Below are 10286 nucleotides of genomic sequence, written 5' to 3'. Positions count from 1 at the left end.
ATACTCAGCACTGTACTATTTGATTTGGGTTATCTGAATAAGGAAGGAATTTTTGGGAACTTTTGCCTATGTGAGTTTTCCTTATTTCACTGTCTACTTCACTCCTGTGGTAGAAAGCTTGTACGACAAAACAAAAAAAAAAAAATTACTCCATATATAAAATATAAGCTTATGAAAAAAAAAAAAAAATTACTCCACTGTCCCAGAGATACGATGATGAAGTATTTTGCGGGTGAGAGTATTAGTTATTTGGATTAAGAGAACCCTAGAGGAGCTTCGTGATTAGGATTAGGATTGTTTACAGATGAGCGAAACTAGAATCTAGAATAGATGTAAACAATGTTAACTGCTAATACGTGAAACAGTATGTGCAATTATATCCACCATGAAACTGACTTTTGTGTTCCCCACAGACCTTAAAGCAATCAATTGTGACTAGCATTATTCTACCATACAATCATTTATAGAATAAAAATAGAAAATAAGTACACATTTTTACACAAATCATAAGTATTTAATAACACAATTTTCAAGGAAGAGAAAAACCTTGCAGTGATCATACCGAATAATTTGATGAAAATCCATCATGAGACTTCAAAAAAACCCTAAAAACTGCCAAACCCTAATTCAATGTTTTCAGCGATGACAAAGGAAATTGTGGAAAGGAAAATCCATCTTTCTATGATTTATGCTATGGGAATTTGATCATCGAGTTTTGAGAAGAGAGAGTAGACGGTTGAGATGGAGTACTTTTTGTTTTCCGTCAAATGGATATAACCGTGATTTGGAATATTTGTATTTGAAAACGTGGGAGGAAGTTTAGTAGTATAGGTTTTTTGTGAATTTGCCGTTTCCTTTTTTAATTAGTGTTTTTTTTAACCTGCTACAGTGTTAATTTAGAAAAAATATACTAAAACGTGTGTTTATTGAAACGAGATCTTGCAACCACACCCGAAGAAGCACGCAACAAAGCTCTTTTCTTTTCTCATTGAAGTACGCAGCAAGGAATCGAAGGAATGAGACCCGATTCAATTCTGTGATTAAATCAAATTGTTCCCTTCATTAGTTTACCCACTGTAATTGACTGTCAGGAATTTATACTTTTTGAAAAAATTTAACCGTGATGGGAAATGGGGGTTTGGGACGTGGTAGTTGTTTTTCCTTTTCGGCAAAGGCTCAAATATGCCCCTAACCTTTGCGAAATTGTACATATTTGCCCGTCGTTAAAAGGTTGGTGCAAAGATGCCCCTAACGTTTTTTTTTTTGGCCATGCATGCCCTTGAGTTAATGGAAAATATTGGAGGGCATATTTGTTCAGTTTTGCAAACGTTAGGGGCATATTTGAGCCTTTGAAATTCCTGAATATTATGGCACAAAATATCATTGCATTTCAAAACATAAAAAAACATTTGTAATTACAATCCATCCGCCATTGCATTACATCAAAATTATACAACTGAAAGAGCAGATGCAATTACAACCATCTTTTAAAGACTGTTTTCACAAACAAGAGCACCATTTTCCCTTTTCAAAAGATTTTTTTTTACTAATGATAATATCATTTTTACTTTTCAATTTGTTGATGATCTGGATAGTTCTTTCTGGATATTTTTTGTCTTCTCAATCCCAATATCTACACAATAATGGTTGCAACAATTACCGCAATAAAACATAAACATACAAAAGGAGATAGCTTACATTAGACTTATGACACATGAAAAAATGTCTCCCGCAGTGTTCAAAATTTTGATAATAATAATATAAAGAGTATCACATTTTAAGCACTTATACGGTTTCTTACATAACATTTAATGTGGTTTGGCCCTTTCATGAATTTCACGCATAACCGAAATTTAGTAGAATTATTTGAAGTCTATAAGTGAGATGGAGTGCAGTAACTCCACGTCCACAAACCCTTCCACAACTCCACATCGACAAACCCTTCCATAGCTATTTGAAGAACTCAAAACTTCCAACATTTCATAAACAAGTGAAAGAATAAGAGATAAAAGTGAGGGGTTGTACGATAAGTGTGGAGTTTCAAAATGCAAAATACGGCGTTAAATCATTGGCTAGCATAAAGTGCACTACAAAAAATCCGAGAACTATTTGTGCCATAATATTCAAGAATTTCAAAGGCTCAAATATGCCCCTAATGTTTGCGAAACTGAACAAATATGCCCTCCAATATTTTTCGTTAACTCAAGGGCATGTATGGCCAAAAAAAAAAACGTTAGGGGCATCTTTGCACCAACCTTTTAACGACGGGCAAATGTGTACAATTTGGCAAAGGTTAGGGGTATATTTGGACTTTAACCGTTTCCTTTTTAAATCTTTTTTTCTTTTCTTTTCTTTTCACTTATTTATTATTTATTTGTTGTCTTTTTTATTTTATTTTAATTATCAAAATATGATTTTTCTGGTGATGACACTTGTCATCACATCATGCTTTTGCTTCTTCTATTATATATAGACAAATTTCTTATTTTTTTGTTTCGGAAAAATATGACGCCTTCTCAAGCCTTTCATTTTTTTTAGTCCTTGGTAGCAAATAATAATAATGATCAACAACTTGTTCACAAATATAAGGATTTTACCAAAAAAAATTCATATTTCACATATTGTTTAATAAGATGGAGATATCTTTTTCAGTTTTTTTTCTCGTCAAACTAAGCTTGCTTCATTATGAAATATTTTTTTTTTTTGCAATAATGAGCAATCTGTGATGCAAGAATCATGTAACGTCCCATCACAATCATCGCTAAGAAATTTGAAGCCCGAGTCCTGCTTTTTCATTTCCATGAATACACTAAAAATTGTGTTTTCTTTATTTGGAGTTACAATGCTAACTATTTAAATCAGGAAAAAAAAAAAAAAGGAACAACATCAGGCGATTATAAGAAATGAAAGCTTATTAATTAAATGCTCGGCATATCTAGAAATTTTATTCTCTTCCTCCAAGTGATCTGTTTACTCATTGGCAAAACTCTCACGTAGGAGATTCTAAATAAAGGTTGTATTCGGTGCTTTATGAGTAAAAATCTAATTTATTATGTCATCAATCGAAATAACAGAAAAATTAGCAGACAAAGTCAGAGGTGAATCTAGGATTTTTAGAATATGGGTTCACCACTAAAAAAAAAAAAAAAGGAAAAAATGTGTTAAGTCGGAATTGATCCCTAGACCTCTGTCCTCATAAATAATTTAACCTTCAATCAAATGCACCATTTAACATTCTTGTAGCATGGGTTTCAACAGATAATATTATACCAATTTTAGAAAATATATACATAAAATACCTAGTTTTACAAAGAGACTATGGGTTCACATGCCCCAAATTTTCTACCTAAAAAAGGAAGAACAAACTCAGGAAATTGTTCAAAGGTTACTTGTTTCCTTTTAGAAAACATTATCACGGCAAAAGTAGATTCAATTTCCTTCTTACACATGTTCAAGATTATAGTTGAATTTAAATTCCTAATATTAGTTTAGATCTAAATGTTGGAGAACATTTTCTAATTTCGGTAAAAATATATTTAAAAAGTCAAAGTGATTTATTTACAGTAAATTTCAAAGTCCCAAGTATTAGGACTTCTTATATATTAGGACTTCTTATATAGTCCAAATCAGAAAAGATTATAACCAAAATTTTAGCTGATTTTAAAATCCTAAATATAAGGAAATATTTGCATTACGATTTTGTCAATTGTATAGTCTTTTAATGAATGGCAAAAAGTTTAATTAACATTTATAAAGACCTTCGTGCTAGAGTACCTGTGTACCTATATCAATGAGTACATGCTAAAAATTCAAATAAATATTATTAAAATTACGGTAAAAGAAAAACATATTTGAATCTCAAAATTCGAAAGGTGCCACGTAAATTGTAAATTGTGATGGAGGGAGTATGCTTTAAATGTGAGGGATTGTTAAAGATATTACAGAAACTAAATCAAACATACACGTGTTACTAACTTGATTAAAAAAAGTATAGAATAAATTTTCATACTTTTGCATCTTTATTCGATAACTAATCAGGAAAGACGATTAGTTTTCGTTAACAATTTAAAAGCACCTACTTTTTAAAAGAGATTATAACGTCTTTGGTGAAATCTGCGGGACATGATCAATAATATTGTCAAAATGGAGCATTATAAACTGCCAAGTTGTACATAAGGGACTCCAAAAATCTGGTTGCGCACATTCTTGAAAGCATCACGTAGATTAGATAGTTTTCTCAAACTTTATCCTTCAATAGTATAAGGAAATCACCCTATTCTCAAGTGATTGATAGGATTTGATTATAATTTGATATGATTTGATTATACTCCTTTGTAATCTGGTTGTAATTAACATGATTAGGATTTCATTATAATTAGGATCTTCTATCTTTGGTAGGATATTTCTCTTGCTTTCTTGTATAAATACTGAACCATTATGTGAATAATATACAAGGAATTCAACCATCTTCTAAATCTTTTATGGTATCGGAGCTGCTCGCCTTACGGCATCTTTTTTTTTTTTTAATCCTCCACCACCATCTTTCTATACATGGAGCAAATCACACAGTTTTCCGTTGCACCAACAACGACCATTACCAGTTCAGTTAACCTTCCAGCAACGTCACTGTTAATGTCGTCTGCAACTGTTCATCTTCCGCCAGTTCCTACCACTCCTTCTGTCATTTCTACCCTTCCATGCCTTCCTTCTATTCCTAATAACCACTCTACTGTCATAACTTCCGTACCACTCACACACACCACTGTACCAGAAAACGACCAGCAACTTATCTCTATTAATACCAATGCTCAAGCTCCCGTGAAACTTTCATCCTCCAATTACCAACTTTGGTACTCTCAGTGATGTTCTATCTTGATTGGATATAACTTCACTTCGCATGTTGTTTCTCCTCCTACAGAACAACAACTAAACTCTTTGTATTGGGTTCGACAAGACCAATTGCTCCGAAGTGCGCTTGTAGCCTCACTCACTTTAGAGGTAGCAGTGTATGTGCTTTCAGATCCAACTTCCTATGCTGTGTGGACAACACTCCACAATCTGTATGCCCGACCTTCGCGTGCTCGTCTCCTTACACTCAAGGAGTCTTTGACACGAGTGAACAAAGGTACTAAATCTATGGCTACGTACCTTCAACAAGTGAAGCAGCTTGTTACAACTTTGAATGTTGCTGGAGAAAATCTAACAATGGATGATGTTACCATTCATGTTCTTAATGGATTCCCCTCTGAAAATAAGATCATATTGCTACGATTCGTGTGCGGGAAACTCCTCTCTCTTTTGATAAATTCCATGAAAAACTTTGTGATCATAAGAGCAGTGTTATTCACGAAACTTCTTCCAATTCTATTCCAATAACAGCAAATTATACTTCTCACAATGGGGGATCGAACAAACACACTAACCACACAAATTGTTACTCTGCTTCTAGAGGCCAACCTATCTCAAATCAACGGCCAAACCAATTTTTCCCATCAAAGAATTAGAGAGATGGTTCTAGTGTGATCTGTCAATATTGTGACAAGGCTGGACATACAGTGAAACAATGCTGGAAGCTATTTCCTTGGTTAAAGCAATCTGCCATAGGTGGCTCAAGTTCCTCCTCTGCTGGAAACACAAGGGCTCCTCCGAGAGCAAATTTTGCTCAAACCTCCAACTAAAATAATTCTAAGTGGTTGGTAGACTCTGGTACATCTCACCACGTGACTGCAGATCTTCAAAATCTATCAATGCATTCTGACTATGATGGTGGTGACGATGTGATGCTGGGTGATGGTAAAAATTTAGCAGTGACACATTCTGGCTCTACTTCTTTACCTTCCCTCTCAAGGCCTTTATATCTTAATAATGTTCTTTGTGTCCCTCGAATGAAAAAGAATCTTATTTCTGTTTATCAATTATGCTCATCAAATAATGTTACTGTCAAATTCTCACCATTTTCATTTGTTGTGAAGGATTATTGCACGAGGAAGCCTCTGGTAGTGGGAAAGCCTAAGGACGGCGTTTACGAGTGGCCATTATTACCTCATGCAACATCTACTTCTTCTGCACCAACTATAAATTCCACGGAACTGTCCAATGTTTCACAATGGCATTGTCGTCTTGGCCACCCGTCTTCTCCTATATTGCGTCGAATTTTACAACTAATTGATATTCCTGTTATAATAAACACTTCTAAGTTTTTCTGCAATTCTTGTAAGTGCAATAAAATACACAAGGCTCCTTTTCAAGTTTCATCAATAAAATCGACGCGACCTTTGGAATTTATCTATTCTGATGTATGGGGATCTTCACCTTTAGATTCTATTGATGGCTTTAAATACTATCTCATTTTTGTGGATCATTACACAAAATGTGTTTGGCTCTACCCTATGAAAAGGAAATCTGAAGTTGCGCATATTTTTCCAAAATTTAAAGCCATCGTAGAGAAATTCTTTAATCATTCTATTGTCTCCTTTTACTCGGACAATGGTGGTGAATTTATCGGTTTAAAGGATTTCTTTGCTTCCAATGGAATCTCTCACTTTTTGACTCCTCCACACACTCCCGAACACAATGGCACGGCTGAAAGACGACATAGGCATATTGTTGAAACAGGTATTACTCTTCTTCATATTGCTAATCTTCCATTATCATTTTGGTCATACGCTTTTCAGACTGCCGCATATCTGATAAATAGAATGCCCACCCCCTTATTGAATAACGATTCACCATATCTACGAATTTATAGATCTCTCCCAAGTTATAAGAAACTTCGTGTTTTCGGTTGTTTGTGCTATCCTTGGCTGAGACCATATGCACAAAACAAACTACAACCTCGTTCATCTCCATGTGTGTTCCTTGGGTATTCTTTAAATCAAAGTGCATATAAATGCTATGATCCAGTCACTTCGAAACTTTTTATTTCGAGACATGTAGATTTTGTTGAGCATGAGTTTCCCTTAAAACCATCCAACTTAGTGATGTTCGGGTGAGTGATGCTACTGTTGACAATTGGACTCCCCATTTCATTGTTCCACACTTACCCCTTTCAAACCAAGCTATTTGTTCCTCTTCTACTACTGGACGAACCCTTTCTTCTAGTCCAAATTTGGTCAGTCATGAATGTCCGTCTCTTGGTCCAACTACTCCAGTGGCTTCTAATGACAGTACTTCATCATCAAATGAGTCATTGAGATCACCAGTACATGTTTCAGGTATGAGCTCTCCACCTAATAACTCTCTCACTTTATTATCTTCTCACCATGACAATAGCTTACCAGGAAACACTCATCATATGATCACCCGAGCAAAGAATAATATCCATAAACCCACACAAAAGTTGTGCCTGCACACCTCTCTTTCAGGAACAAAAGCCAATTCTCTCATCCAAGCCAATGACACTCCATCCAAATCCCTGCCAATACGCCCAACCATGCTTCGTCCTCTTCTTCTATTCCCTTAAGTGTCCAGCATGTTGCACTGCCTGAGCACAACTTACTGCCCAACATCAAAACCGAGCCACAATCTATTTCAAGAGCACTAAAAGATCCTGATTGGAAGGTAGCCATGGAAGAAGAAATTCAAGCATTACAGAAACAAGGTACATGGGAGCTCGTTCCATCTACCGCGAAGCAAAAATTAGTTGGCTCTAAATGGATTTTTTGAGTCAACCTCAATTCTGACGGGTCATTAAACAAATATAAAGCTCGTCTTGTTGCTCAAGGATTTACACAACGACCGGACATTGATTATAGTGAGACCTTCTCTCCAGTTGCTAAGCACACTACAGTTCGAGTTATTTTAACGATAGCTGTGACACAAGATTGGCCTTTACGTCAATTGGATGTCAATAATGCCTTCTTGCATGGTCATCTAACGGAAGAGGTCTATATGGCTTAACCTAAAGGTTTTGTTGACCACACAAGGCCTACACATGTTTGTAAACTCAAGAAGGCAATTTATGGCCTTAAACAGGCACCACGGGCTTGGTATTCAGAACTACGGAGCCATCTTCTAACCTTGGGTTTTCAAGTTTCTCATGCTGATCATTGTCTTTTCATTTACAATCAGTCGGCCATCACTATTTACTTGGTTGTTTATGTCGATGACTTTATTGTTACTGGGAATAATCCAAATACTGTCGATCAGTTTATTTTGACACTTGGTAGGATATTTCTCTTGCTTTCTTGTATAAATATTGAACCATTATGTGAATAATATACAAGGAATTCAACTATCTTCTAAATCTTTTAAATAGTAATGTGATCATATTCAAATATTGTCCCGGAATTGAAATCGATATGGTGCAAGCAAATATTGACTTTGACATGTTCAACACCTAGGTTCTCCGCTCTTGTCCTGATCCTTCTCAGTACAGTATCTGGCATGATTTTCTTCTCACTAAAGTCATGTATGGCTAACTTATTTCTTCATGGCCATCTTGTCGTATCAACTCCCACTTAGTTATATGCAAAAAAGAAAAACAGTAATTCACTATAAACTAAAATTTAAATATTTCTACAATTGATATAAGATAATCAGTCTCTCTTCTTGAATATATAATTACATGATAGGAAACTTGAGGAGGGGGTCACAAGTTATTACTGTAATGATAATTCTACAATTTTTATAACCAAGAAAGGGAAACACACAACAAATCAACACTGGTGTAAGAATTTAATAGATGTATAACAACTCACATAGGTGGTAAAAAAGTAGACTCACGTATCAAATTTTAATAATCAAACAGACAAAAATAGCTTAATCATACATCTATATTAAGATGTAGAGGATTAAAAGGGTAAAAGTCAAAGAATTTGGATGAATGAATCCCACAATAATCAATTGACGAACTAAAATCATAATCACTTACTCCCATCTCCTAATATGGAATGGAAGGAAACGATTAGTCTCAATTTATCACATCAGACTCCATGGGAAAAAGATGCTATGTACTCTCCACATTGGCCGGACTTGAACAACATTAAAGATGAAATATTTCTTTTGATAGCTACATGAAGGATAAAAAAGAAGACAAACGATTAGAGAATTTTTGAAGTACAAACACGTTTATATAAATTTGGACGCATTAGAAAAGTATGCGGTAGTTAACATTAATACTGACAATAAAAGAAATCTAAACCTACACCAATAACGTAATTAACATTAACATTAACCTAAAGAATTTTATTGCCAGCAATGTAAACTTACACCAGTAATTAACATTAACGAATTTTATACAAGAAAAAACAAAGAAGCCTCAACTTAAAAGAAAGCCACGTAAAGTTCTAGTCCTAAACAAAGAAAACTAAAGAAACCTGAACTTAAACAAACGGCCATATACAACAACTAAAGAATTCTAAATCTAAGCAAAAGCCCATAGGCGGCCTTCTTTTTATTTCTGATCCAAAAACTCCAAAAATAACGCTGGTTTTCTTTTCCAAAAACAAAAACATATACTATTATTGTTTATGTATAATTATACAACTAGTTTTAGCGTACATGCAATATCACGTCAATATAAAAGATCGTATACATATATAACATAACAATTGAATATGCAACATTATATTCATTTAAATGGCAAAAATATGTGTTATTTCAAGTGTAACATATAATTGTTCTTATACAAAACTCACCTTGCGCCAAAAATAACTCAATTTCTGAAATTGTTTGCCAATATGCTTTATTCATTATCGTTGCATATCACAAACATATTAAAAATCATTTTAAATTAATTTTAAATGGCATCCTTTATAGGCTAAAGTTGAATCTTGAGGTTCAACACGTGTTGGAGACTTTATTGGCCTATTATTATTATTTTGCATTTATAACGTCGTCATGAAAATGGTTTCTACCATATCTGTATTATTACATAAGCATTTTAACAATTCAAGTTTCTCACTAATATGATTGATGGGTGCATTTTCAATTCTTCAAAATCAACCTCGCATACAAAATGGAAAATCACAAAAGAAATTATAGTTTTTATAAAATAAAATCGTAATTCATTTAAGGTGCTATTTTTTTTTTTTTTGGTAGATTAAGAATATTTTTAATACTAATAATTTTAGATGGCCAGAATGATTAAAAAGTTATAGGTAGCCAAAACGTATGGACCACAGTGCGTGTGTGTGTGTATTGTGGTCCATGTTTTGAAAAATATTTTTTCTTCCTTAGAGATTTGGAAAGAAGAAATTCGTAATTGCCTAGAAAAGAAACGAATAAGTGATAATGTAAAGTCTAAAATGACTAATGTTGAGTGAATTTTTCCACAAATAATTTAA

The sequence above is a fragment of the Lycium ferocissimum genome, chromosome 2 (assembly GCF_029784015.1).
Source record: "Lycium ferocissimum isolate CSIRO_LF1 chromosome 2, AGI_CSIRO_Lferr_CH_V1, whole genome shotgun sequence".
In the NCBI taxonomy this organism is placed as follows: Eukaryota; Viridiplantae; Streptophyta; class Magnoliopsida; order Solanales; family Solanaceae; genus Lycium; species Lycium ferocissimum.
Note: the sequence above shows the minus strand (reverse complement) of the source record.